Source organism: Mustela putorius, unplaced genomic scaffold, assembly GCF_011764305.1.
Source record: "Mustela putorius furo isolate JIRA1106 unplaced genomic scaffold, ASM1176430v1.1 tig00003942_pilon_pilon_pilon, whole genome shotgun sequence".
Lineage (NCBI taxonomy): Eukaryota > Metazoa > Chordata > Mammalia > Carnivora > Mustelidae > Mustela > Mustela putorius.
Window position 1 is genome coordinate 20,482,175 of NW_025422087.1, and position 13,545 is coordinate 20,495,719.

General features: G+C 37.0%; 1 protein-coding gene and 1 non-coding gene across 4 annotated transcripts in view; one reads left to right on the forward strand and one right to left on the reverse strand.

Moving 5' to 3' along the window:
* Window positions 1-13,545, forward strand: part of RALGPS2 (Ral GEF with PH domain and SH3 binding motif 2) — a 155,865-nt gene that overhangs the window by 20,768 nt on the left and 121,552 nt on the right. The window lies entirely within an intron of this gene.
* LOC123389065 lies at window positions 10,183-10,320 on the reverse strand. Its single transcript, XR_006603599.1, has one exon. It is a non-coding gene; the product is annotated as a U4 spliceosomal RNA (small nuclear RNA).

Genomic DNA, 13,545 nt, shown 5'->3' on the forward strand with positions numbered 1-13,545 from the left:
CTCCCAGAATGGTGTTTCTTAACCACTTTTTATCTTGAGTCCCTCTGAAAATGACTTGATAGGTGTGGAGCCAGGAAAATTAATTTTTGTGTTCATTACATAATTTTTATACTTTTGGGGGAAGTTACATATTTCTTGGCCCTAGGATTTAATTCATGGTCTCCTAATTAAGAAATTCTGATTTAGAGAGTAAAGTGCGTGTTTCTTCCCATGCTGTTGTACGCATTTCATGATCTGTTTTCAGTCTGTCTTTGTAATTTTATTGTTGTGTTTCCTTCTTCCCTCCCATGCCTTCACTCTCTGTCTCTGTTTCTCTCTCTCTCTCTCTCTCATACACACACACACACACAGGTTTTTTTTTTTCCTGCAAAGAATTAACCAATATTCTCCTGCCATGCCAGTGTCTCCCATACCTCTGTCTTTGCAAGTATTATTTTCTCTTGCCAGAAATGTCCTTACTACTTCCCTTCCTTCTGCCCGGTTTCTAGTCGTTCAGACTCATTTCAAATATCAGATTCTTAGTGAAGACTTGCCTGACATTTCTTCATAGTCAGACATAATAAGTATGAAGGAATTGTAGCCAGTGACACATGTGAGGAAGCCTGGGTTTTTTTTTGGCATTGGGGTAGGGAGGAGAATGAGAAGAGGAAACCTTTAAGGGAAGGTTTCTTTGCTCTTAGAATGTATCTCTGTTCTTTACCTCTCTAATCTTCAGTTTCCTAAGTTGAATATAATAATATTTACCTTGGACTGTTAAATGAAGAGCAGTGTTCCAATCTCTGTAGCACCTCAATATTTATATAGGAAATTCTCTTCTTCTGGTCAGTGAGTAGCCCAGGAAGATAGGCAGGAGTAAACATTTTCAGAGACCCACTTTGTTCAGTTCTGAATAATGGGAAACTATATTGTAAATTTACTAAAATGAGAAGATTTCTCCTAATCCTTCTGCTGAAGTTATTTTAAGGTGTATTATGTATAAGATACAGGTTGGCATGCAAATATTTGTGTTGGTATAGGTATCGCTACTTTTAAAAGGCCAGTGGGATTTTTACTGTTGGAGTACGTGATGCTTTTTTGGCTAGTGACTTGCTGATAGAATGGATCTCTCTTTCACAAATTAACACTTGTGATTTTCACTGTTTTATGAATGACTTGACTAGTGTATGACATAATGATGATTTGTGATTTTGCTGAGCGCAGATGTGTTACTAGTCCATCACGCTGTTGTCGAAAACTGACCTCCGTGCTTTGGAACCAAAATATAATGGGAAGAGAGTTTGGAATAAAGACGACCGATAGCTTTATTGCTTTGACGGGCAGAGGAGGTTGCAGCAGGCTAAGGCCTTCAAAACTGCAAGCCTGCCTGTAGAAAGAGGCTGGGGGCGGGGGGGGGGGGTTATAGGGAAATCCAGAACCTAGCTGGTTTTGACAGGAATTGTGTACATGCTGCTGGCCCGGTTGTTCATGTTTTCAGGATAGTGCCTAGAAGGGTGGAGGGGAGGTTTTCCGAAGAGAGGAAAAAGATTACTTAGTTCAAAATTGAGCCTTCTTGCTGAAGCATTACTCCAGCCATTTTGATTTTTGTTCAAGTTTATGCTTTTAAGTGGTTTCAAGCCAGGAGGCATGTCTCTGTGGCATTGATGATGCTCTGCTTTTTTGTGTAGTAACTTTTGTTGCCAGTCCTATTGATGCTTCCCAAGCCAACTCCTAGTGCTGGTGACCAAAGGGAAGCAAAAAGTAATAGTTTTAGGAAGAGGAATTTTGAACAGAATAAAATGTAAGATTCTGTGGTGGCTTAAATTAATGGTATAAATCAGTCTACTCTGCAATTTGTATGGCAGTGTAACAAGTGTAAATTATTTCACTATTTTTAGATTCATTAAAAGGCTTGTAGGAGTAAAAAAAAAAAATTAGTTATGCTTCAATGTGTTATATGCCATAGTAGAGTAGTTGTTTCGAATTTGGGGATTTTTCAGGGTTTCCTGGGACAGATTCCTCATAAATATCGAGGTTCTGTTATACTTGAAGACATCACAGTGGTATTTATTTGTTGAGACTTCTGAATTCAGTAGGAATGACTAATGGTCTCTATGTGTGTGCAGTATAAATCATTCCTTCTGAATGAAACTTCTAAGATCATGTAAGTTAGTAGTCCATTTATAAGGACTCTGTCTTTTATTGCCTACAGGATAAAGTCCAGGCTTTTCTTTTTGCTGTAACAACCATTGCCCTTTATACCTACTTCTTCAGATGCAGTTCCTCAAAGTTCTCCTCTCTCTTTTACATTTTGCCCTTTTAATTATACTGTGCTTAACGATTGGCAATTTCCTAAATGCCAGTTTGGCAGTTCCCTAAATGCCAGTGAGAAAGGATTTCACCCTTCCTGACCTTTGTACATGTTATTTCCTGTGTGTGTCCTTATTCACCTCATGAACTTCTATTAGAAGTGAAAATGGAGAGAAATCAGGTGTTTCACCCCCAGGTTTTCATACTATTTAGACATTCCATTAAGGGTTCATTAGGGGGTGGGTAATTTGGTATTGTAGAAAGTGCCGAGGATTAGTGAACAGAAGACTTGAATTTAAGACCTACCTGTGCGATTAGTTGATTTTATGTGAGCTTGGCCATACAACCTCCCGTGAGATTGTTGTCTTCTGTAAAATCAGGGAATTGGAATATAATCGTGAATAAGCAAAGTTGCCTTTCCCCCCCTCTTCCTTTTCTTTGTCTTTACTTCCATTTTTCTTACCTCATCTTCTTTCTTTCTTGCACATTTGAAGACTATAATGGTTTCTATGACTTGCTAATAAGTTATGCAGCCATGATTTTTCAAGAGTGGGATGTAGGGCCTGCCCTGGGAGTAACATAAGGGAAAACTTGGGGATTTGAAATGTATCCTAAATTGGGATCTTCAAAGTACTTTCTGCCTCTTAAATAATAGTCATCTGTTTATTCTTTGTATTAATAACACGAGACAAAACATTTGGGATATATGTAGCCTAATTCTGAAAGGCTGTTCTTGAGACCATTTTGGCTCAAAAGTGACCACTAACGCCATCTGTTGGTGGGAAGAGTTGTACCTTTTAAAAATTAGATGTATAGTTTAGTTATCTGTGAAATTTTGTGGATTAAAGTAGGGTTCCCCCCTACTTTTTATTTTGAAATAATTTCAGACTGTCAGGTTTGGGTTTTTTTTTTAACATTTTTCCCTGTTTTCTTTATAATTTACTCATTTCTCCCATACATACACATGCCTATTTCTTGAAATATTTGAAATTAGTTTGCATACCTCATACCTCTTTACTTGACAATATTTCATTTGTATTTCTTTAAAACAAAATTATTCTTTAAGTAACCACAGTGAAGTTATCAAATTCAGGAAACTGATACAGTACTTTGATCTGTAGTTAATACTCTCATTTTGTGAATTGTTCCAATATTTTAGAGCATTTACTGCCCTCCAGTACAGGCTCTTTGGTTGTCATGTCTCTGGAGTTTCCTTTAATTTGTAACAGTTCCTTAGCCTTTGTTTGTGCCTCATAAAATATTGAGATTTTTAAAAGAACGAATTCATAGAATGTTCTCAGTTTATTTTTGTCCATTTCCTTGAGATCGGATTCAGGTTGTGCATCCCCAGCTCATACTCATAAGTGCTGTGCCCTTCCCAGAATATCCCAGCAGAGCCCCATGATGTGAGTCTGTTCCTCGGTGGTGATGGTCATTTTGGTCTGCATGCTAAGGGTGTTGTCCTGTTTCTTCACACAGTGTAGCTACTTATTTTCCTCTTGCAACTTATAAGCAGTCTGTAGGAAGACACGGTTTTTATTTTTTGTTTTAACTTTTTTCTAATGAAAATAATGTCTTTGTAGAAATTTAAAAATACACAGGTAAGCCAAAGTTAGGGAAAAATTGACTTGGAAAACTGGAGAGAGCTCCATTGTAGTACATGTTGATGTAATCTCTGATGTACACTGTAATAATGACAATGACAGCCAGAAGGATTATACTTTAGGTACTGTTTGGCAGATTGTTTTACTCATTTAGCAGCATGCTGTGAGTATTTTCCCATGTGTCACCAAGTTTTCTTCCTTGATGTTTTAGAGACCATATTCCTTTGCCGTGGATCACTGTGTGCTGTTCAGCTTATTAGCCTTAACCTTTCAGGTACTGGAATCTCTCAGGTGCCCAGGCTATATAATTGCTCTTCTTTCTAGCTCTTGCTTTTTTCGTACAGCCTGAGAGAAACAGTGCTGTACTGTCAGCTCACGTGAAGTTTTCACTCCGACCATGGAGCCCTGACTGACTGTACTGTTTGTCAGTTTCCCAGGGTGATGCTACCACTCTCCCAGTTACTCTCTCTGACCACTTCCGGGCCTGCAGTGGTACACTTCTGCCAAATATATAAAGCTCTTTCGGATTCAGCTGCATTGTTTTCATGCTTTAATTGTTCATATTATATAATATGTAGGGTTTTTTGGTTCTTTCCAAAGGTGTGGTATTATGAGTTAAATGGACTTCCATGGGCTAGTGTTCTGGAGCAGAGCATCTGGCTAAAATGCACACACACCCGCCAAAACCAAAAAGATACAAAGCAGAAATATCTGGAGCCAGACTAATTTTTTGCCTGTAACTTTCTTTCTGTTATCTGAATTCTAGTTTACCACCGCATACATTTTGGTCTAGGTTTCATGGGAGATCTCTGAGCGCTTATGTATTAGAATCACTTGACAAATTATCTTCAGTGAACCTTCTCTGTTGGAGGTAGAGCAGAACCTTTAAGGCATTACTTAAGACTTCCTGTTAGTGTTCAGTCATTTGAAAATCTCTCATCAAGTATTTGGTTTTAGGCCAGTTAGGTACATGGAAATATAAGCTTCCTGTGTAGATATAGGCCAGTTAATAAATGGATCATCCCAGTATTTCTATACTTTAGTACAAATGCAATAAAATCACATCTGAAAGCCTTAGGTGGGGAGTCTCTTTACTGACTTAAGGTAAAACCATTTTAATCTTAGTGTACTCTTTAAAGTAGCTTCACTTTTTTAAAGCCTTTATTTGGGAAATAATAGTTGCTATTTTATAGGTGGTGGGGTACATTTTATATGGGTCAGTTACTTTTCATTGCTCATTGTTAATATATGCACTCTACTTCAGGTAGCATAATAAGGTGGCATTGTGATAGGTGAAACAGCTTTCTGCTGTCTTTACCTTTTTCCTTTTAATTTAAGATCTTAGTTTAGTTTGTTTTGAAAATAATCTTTCTTCAGATTCTCATACACATCTTGAGTATGTACCTAAAATATTTAGAAATAAAATAGATGCCTAGAAAAAATATAAAGGTACCTAACTTAAATAATAGTTTGGTAAGTGATCTAGCAGATAGTCTTCTGGGAAACGGTTTAGTTCTTTTGACATGAGACTTCAAATGTGTGGATTAATTTAGACATTATCAGTTTTTTTTTTCTTTAGCAATGTGGGTGGTGTGAAATTGCTAAACCTGTCATTGTGGTTGGCTTACAGAGATTGAAGTTTCTTCAGAATTTGTCTTTTTTTCCCTTAGTTTGGTGTGTTATTACCGTATGAATTGCTGTCATTTAAAAAAAAAATGCTTACTACCCCTTTGATTAAGAATGAATTGTAGCGGGACACCTGGGTGGTTCAGTGAGTTAAAGCCTCTGCCTTCGGCTCAGGTCATGATCCCAGGGTCCTGGGATCGAGCCCCGCATTGGGCTCTGTGCTCCGTGGGGAGCCTCCTTCCCCCTCTCTCTCTGCCTGCCTCTCTGCCTACTTGTGATCTCTGTCTGTTAAATAAATAAATAAAATCTTAAAAAAAAAAAAGAATGAATTGTAGCTTAGAATTTTTTTGTTACTTAGTCTATAATACTAGGAATAGATGGAATAATTTTAAGTTGTGTGCTTTTGAATGAATTTATAAAATAATTTAGAACATTTATGTGTAATCTACACTTATGAATTACTTTCTCAAGAGACCCCTCATCATTAAATTCCATGGCTTTGTATTATTGCAGCATATTCATATGGTTTTTGTGCTGAGAGATAAAATTATTATTAGTTAACATGTTTATACATTTAGAATTTCTAAGAAATGAATATTTTTTAAATAATGTTTTTAATCATTTGGTAAGTTTCTTTTCCAGTGTACTTATGTCTTTCAAAATGGTTCATTTAGAGGAATAGTTTACTCTTCCTGATCCATTCATTTATATTGTAACTTTAACATGCTTCTGGAATTTAGAAGTAGAAGAAGGGCTCTTAGAAGTGTGCCTAATCCTCTCCTTTTTTCCTTTTTTAAAAATTTTATTTATTTTTTATTGACCTATAATGTGTTACTAGCCCCAGGGGTACAGGTCTGTGAGTTGTCAGGCTTACACACTTCACAGCACTCACCATAGCATATAACCCTCTTCAGCGTCCATAACCCAAACACCCTCTCCATAGCCCCCTCCTCCCGGCAACCCTCAGTTCTTTTTTTCTTTTTTAAGCCACATCATTGATAGATGGACTTGGAGCCTCTGCTTAAATATTAGCAAAGTTCCTTATCCAAGGACTTACAGCTGGCTGATAACGCCTAGACCAGGGTTTGAACCCATGGCTTTCTGACTCCAAAGTCTGTGTTCTTTCCATTATACTATACTATTTCTAGATGCATGGAGTTTTTCCTATGATTCTTTTAATTCTTACAAAATCTCTGTGAGATAGATTTTGCCATCTCTTGTTTAAAAATGAAAAAACCAAAGTTCAGAGATTAAATAACCCAGCATAATACACCTTGTTTAAGTCCTAGAATTTAGTATTCCACATCTCACGATTTTTACCCCTGAACTGCCTTCTCTGTTGCTTGCTTGGTCCTGCAGTGGGGGAGGGGAGTTATGGGAGGGCCTTGCTCATGAATTGACAGGACTTGCATTAACTTTTTGTTAATGTCCTCTGAGATTTGCCATCTCTGTGGCAACAGGGATTCTGGTGCTGGTAAGATGGTAAGATGAAGATGACTGATGTGAGGGGGTACCATGTGAACATGGGAGAGCTTGTACAAGAGAACACTTAGAAGAGGGTCCTGGAGAGCAGAGATTGGAAATGCTTGGGTAGGGAAGGGGCCTGCACACCACTTCGATACTTTGCTGGTTTTGGCAAAAGGTGGAAGAGTGTTGTTTACTACTCACCTTCCCTAAGACCCAGTGGCATACCTCTGGCGTATTAAGCCTTGAAATATACTGGTTTTAGTTTTCTAAGCTCAGTTCCCTACTTAGATACCTTTCATGATTGCTAGGGCCTGTCCTCACTTCTTCAGCCCTTTCCAGAGTTAAGCCTGAGGGTTCTGCTAAGCCAGTAGACGAGCACTCCATGCTGTACCTCCTCTCTGGGCCATCTTCACGTTTGTATTTGCACCTTTGTTTATGGTGTTCTTACTTCTCCTTTCTTCTAACCCTTTAGCTTGTCTGTCTTTTTAAACCCAAACATGATTTCATCCTGTAGAAATTCCATGACTTTTGAGCTGAATAGAAGTATAACAGCTCAATCCTGGGACTCCAGGATCATGACCTGAGCTGAAGGCAGTCGCTTAACCAACTGAGCCACCCAGGCACCCCTCATGTTTTACATTTTTAATTGCCTGCCATATGGACTAATTTTTTTGGTAAATTCTTTGTCTAAAAGTGTCTTCACCGTCTCTTAAATGAGAATTTAGCTGGGTGGGGAATTCTAGGTTGACGGTTATTTTCTCTAAGTACTTAGAAGATATTTTCTTTTCTTCTGTATGCATTACTTTTGTTGAGAAGCTTTCCATATAATTTTGTTCCTATGTAAGTAAAGTGTGTTATTCCACTTGCTTTTAAAGCAAATACTCTCCAGTTTAGAGTGACATATGTAGAATATGACTTTCTTTATTTTTCTTGCTGAATAAGAAGAGTTTGTTTTTCACATGTTCTGGGAACTTCTCAGCCTTTATCTCTTTAAATACTGCCTTTTACTGTCTTTCCTCCTCTAGAACTTCTCTTAGATTGTGTTAAATCTTACTATTCTGTTTTTCATTTCTCTTGATCTCTACACATTTTCTGTATCAGTAACTCTGTACAGAATTTTTGCATAAATTCTTCTGCTTCACAGATTCTCTTCAGTTGTGTTTAATCTGATGCTTAATTCTCCAATGACTATATTTTTCTTCTTTAAAAATTTATTTTTAGGGGCGCCTGGGTGGCTCAGTGGATTAAGCCGCTGCCTTCGGCTCAGGTCATGATCTCAGTGTCCTGGGATCGAGCCCCGCATCGGGCTCTTTGCTCAGCGGGAGCCTGCTTCTCTCTCTCTCTCTGCCTGACTCTCCGCCTACTTGTGATTTCTCTCTCTGTCAAATAAATAATAAATAAAATCTTAAAAAAAAAAAAAAAAAAAAAAAAAATTTATTTTTATTTTTTTTCTGACAAATGTTTGTCTTGCACTATTTTTTAAAAAAGATTTTATTTATTTGCCAGAGAGAAAAATAGAAGGAGCACAAGCAGGGGGAGTGGCAGGCAGAGGGAGAAGCAGGTTCCCTGCTGAGCAAGGAGCCTGATGCAGGACTCGATTCTAGGAGGCTGGGATCATGATGACCCTTGCCGGAGGCAGGTGCTTAACTAACTGAGCCACCCAGGTGTCCCTGTCTTGCATTCTTAATAACATTTTGTGTTTTCAGTTTTTTCTTTTAAGGTTCCTGATTTTAATCTCTCCTATTTTATAGCTCATCTTAAGTTCTCAAAAGGTAATCCTAATAATTGTTGTGTTTCCCACTTTTACTTGTAATGTGTTGTTTGCTTATAGAGTTGGTAAATTTTTATTTTGATCTTGCTAGTGGGGCATTATTTGCGGGAATCACATACTGCCTTTTTGTTCCCTCCATCTGCCTTGGGTTCCAGGAGTCTGGCTTGTGAACATATTTTTGTGGATTTCTTGTCTGAAAGGTCTTGAACCGTGCTGATAGTATAAATTCACATTGTGTGTCTGCTGGAGTCTTTAGGATTACAGATTGTCATTTTGTAGACAAATTTGTGGTCACTCTCCTCTAGTCTTAATGTTAAATTCAGGACAAGACTGATAAGCGTCTTTATCTTATACCAGTATCCATCCATCCATCCATCCATCCACCCTCCCTCCCTCCCTCTGTTTCTCTTTATTTCTTTCTTCCTTTCTTTCACCATTTTACATTGATGGGGTAGACCATCAATATGTTTGGCTTTATTCTAGGTAAAAGTATGGTTGTGTAGAGTGGGAAGGAAAGTATGTGTCTCAATTCTGTTCTCATCTCTTGGTTGCCTTTTCTATCCAATTGGGATCAAAATTTTAACCTACAATTCCTACATTTCTTTTGTATTACAAAGATTTTTTTTTTAAGATTTTATTTATTTATTTGAGAGAGACAGCTCACAAGTGGGGGGAGGGGCAGAGGAAAGGGGAGAAGACGACTCCCCATGAACAGGGAGCCCTGGGATGGGCTCTGAGACCCTCACCTGAGCAGAAATCTCAGGACCATGACCTGAGCTTAAGGCAGACACTTAACCCACTGAGTCACCCAGGTGCCCCAGCATTTTTATATTATTTATTAGCTGTATTGCTGGAAGTAGAAATCTTCCTCATATTCTTTTAAATGTGTGTAGTATTGTATGTATTGATTATTTTTTGATTGCCATTCACCCTATACTTTAATTGGGCATGTATATAATGTCTTGTGAATGACTGCTTTATTTATTCATTCACTCTTTTATTTATTTCTTATTTTTTAAGATTTTATGTATTTGACAGAGATCACAAGTAGGCAGAGAGGCAGGCAGAGAGAGAGAGAGAGGAGGAAGCAGTGCGAGCAGAGAGCCCGATGTGGGACTCAATCCGATCCCAGGACCCTGAGATCATGACTTGAGCCAAAGGCAGAGGCTTAACCCACTGAGCCACCCAGACACCCTCACTCACTCTTTTAACAGATATTTATTAAGTAGGTAATTGAGGTCAAGTATTGTGTTCATGTTCCTGAGTGAAAAGATAAAAAATAATGGTTTTTCTGTCATGTTTTGTTCTAAATACGGGTTTCTAATATCTAGGAATTTTAAATGCATTAGGGGAATACACAAATAAATCAGTGGGAAAAGATGGCATTAGAATTTTGACAAAAGAACAGTGGAAGCAGAGAGGCAGGAGACTAATGAGAACTCTTCAGGAAGCCGTGGGGGTCTCATACAACCCTGGGCATACATCAGAACCTTTTTCTTTTTCAATTAGCAATAATCGCGCCTGGGATAAACCTCATTGGCTATGATACTGCCACTGCGCAAAGCTGAGAACCTTTTTCTTTTTCATTTCTTTTGTTAACTTGAACTTTTTAAGGATGGAAAATAGCAGATATAATCTTGCTTAGTGTTAACATTGGGGAGGGGGGAAGCACCAGACTCCCTGCTGAGCACGGAACCTGATGCAGGGTTCCATGTGGGGCTTGGTCCCAGGACCCTGAGATCATGAGGTGGGCAGAAGGCAGATGCTTAACCGAGTCACCTAGATGCCCCCAGGCTGTTTAAATCTTTGGGCCTTTCCCAAGTGTCAGGTAAAATATATCTTTAATACTTACTTAATTAAAAATAAATGTCAAAGGAGAACAAGTTCTATAAGAAATTTTAAATATTGAACTGCAATTATGGTGTTTTAATATTAACCTGTTTTTTTCTCATGAAAGTTATAAGAATATTATTAATTAGAAGATGTAGTTTCTGTTTTTGAACCTGTTGCTTCTATTTTCACCTTTCTTACAGTTGTCCATTTGAGTTTCTTAATGTGGTTGTTTGTAAGGGCGTTAAAGTGGTTCTCACTTTTGTAAATAGTGCTTAAAATAGCTGTATTTTTCTCTTTCTCCAGAGTTTTCATAAGGGGAACTTCTAGGACTAAGTTTTTAAGCCAAAGTGTATAAGCATGTCAATTCTGTATTGTCTGAATGTTTCCAAAGAAATTGCTCTGATGAATTGCATTTCACTACCATTTCCCTTATGATTGCTTAACTCTTTTACAGTATGTCTTAAAAAACTACTAAATTTCTTTAGCATAATATTCCTAATGATGATAGCATAATTTATTTTAGAAAAGAATATGTAACTACTGCTTTGAAATGGGGTTAATCAGTGAGAAGTTGATACTTTGACTTTAATTCTTTGTTCATTTGGTTAAAAAGTACTGGTTAAAAAGTACTGAGAAGGTGAGGTGTTCAGGAGACTGAATAAGCCTGCAATTTAATAATCTAGTTCTATGACTTCAAGGAAGGAACTAAATCTACACATTTCAGATTTCCTGTTTGGGGATTATATTGCTTGGAGAGAAGAAATATCCCTGGTTTTGGATTATAATTGCTTAGAAAGAAGCAATATGCTTGTTTTAGGATTTAAACCCAAAAGAGATTAACTCTCTGTAGAAGTTTTCAGAAGAGAATAAGTAAGAAATAATTTAATTAAGAAAAGAGCTGTTGTGATGTTGGTAATTATGAATGATTGTGCCATTCATAGCACTAGGAAAAACATATATCTGTCTTTAATTTGAACTTTCCTGTGTGCAAAGCACAGAAAGCTCCTGAAATACATACTAAAAAATAAACCCATTTCTTTCTCCAAGGACTTAGTGTTTTAATGGTATCATATGAGGTTTGTTATTCTTCAGCAGTATTAAATACTGTTGACATCTAGTGCATTTATAAATAGTTCTGAATATGATTTTCTTTAAGGTATGCTTTGCTGTAATTACTGCTTTTTTTTTCTTACATGTAATGGGTTTTAATATAACCTTAATATTTATGGGCTATTTGAGTGGCATTTTAATTAAAACCAGGCAGAGGAAATTTAATTCTTTACTTATAGTTTAAAATGTGTAATGTCTTGGGCACCCGGATGGCTCAGTTGGTTGAGCGACTGCCTTCAGCTCAGGTCATGATCCTAGAGTCCGGACCCCTGTTCAGCATGAGGTCTCCTACCTCACTCTGACTTTCCTCCTCTCATGCTCTCAAATAAATCTATCTCTCTCTCTCAAATAAGTAAATCTTTTAAAATAAGACTGCTTTAAAAAAAAATAATGTCATATAGTTCAACAATACATAATTTTTATTCCTGATCTGTATTACCTCATTTTCAGTAAATAATAGTAATATGTGTGTGTGTGTGTGTATACACATTTGAAGCATCGTTTTTTAAAGAATGTTTTTCCTTTAAAAATTTAATTAAAATCTTTTTCTTAACACTAGGGGGCACTCTTGACTTACGGATTCATACCTAAATGAATATGCATAGACTGGAATGAAATGAAACTATTTGAAGCCATGTCATTAATAACTGAGTGGCTTCAGAAAGAATTTGGATTATCAAGCTCATTTTATATAGCAGTGTAAATATAAGTTGATCCTTAATAGTGTCATAAGGATAATGAAGCTTACTAAATGAAATGCTGTAGATTAGAGGAAATTAAAGTATTTCTGTGCTTTTGCATTGATTTTCTAAATGAGTCTAAATGGTTTAAAAAACCCATTATTTCTAATATCTTTCTCATTTAAAAAAGAGTCTAGCATCATGTTTTGCTCTTAGCAGGTACTTAGAGTATATCTGAAGAAATGAATATTAATTTAAGATGTGACTAAAGGCTGCAGTCATTAGTAATAATTTTTAAGCATTTGAAAACCAGCAATATGTTTTGCTACATTCAGAAAACATTTTAGGCATTTTCATTCACTGTATTTGCAATTAGGATTTTGGAGACCTCCACCAACATATATTTTGCCAGAGATATATTAAGGTTTTTGTCTTCTTTAATTTGAAGACTCTGTGGAATTTCAGCTTTGTGTGGTTTAAGTAGATAAAATCTGCAAGGTCGTTATTGTGCCCTTACCACATGTTAGCACTGTTTTGTGGGCTTTGTATATATATTCATTTCTCCTCACTCCAACTCTGGGAGGTAGGTACTTACTGTTACCTTTAATAGATAAGGAAACTGAGCCCGGAAGAGTTAACTGTTTGCTGGGTTCAAACTTGGGCAATATTGTTCCTGAGTCTTCTAAATCACTCTCCTCTATTGCTTCTCCAGAGAGAGGAAACTTAGCATCAAGAGAACTACTATTGCTATTTCAGACTCAGTTTTTAAAGTTGGTAGAATTTAATGTACCTAATTTATGGGCATTTCTCATTTTCTCTTATGCAAAAGGGTTCTTGAAATTAAAAGTTGGAAAGGGGCCCTGAGTCACTTCGCTCCTGTCATTTTTACGGAGAGGAGGAAATTCCATCCTAGAAAGGTGAAGTTAACAACATAGTGCTATACAACAAGTTACTTGTAGAAAACACAAGTAAATACTCTGACTTACAGTGGAAAGAAATGTGGTGTTGTGGAAATAATATTTGACTAGAATTTCAGATGGCTTCAATTTTATTCTTGGTTCTTCATTTACTGGCAGAGGCTCTGTTTCCTTGTGTTATGTGAGCATTAAAAATGTCCTCCTTAATTTAGTCTTACTGGCAGTTGTAAAGATCAGTGAGATAATGATTG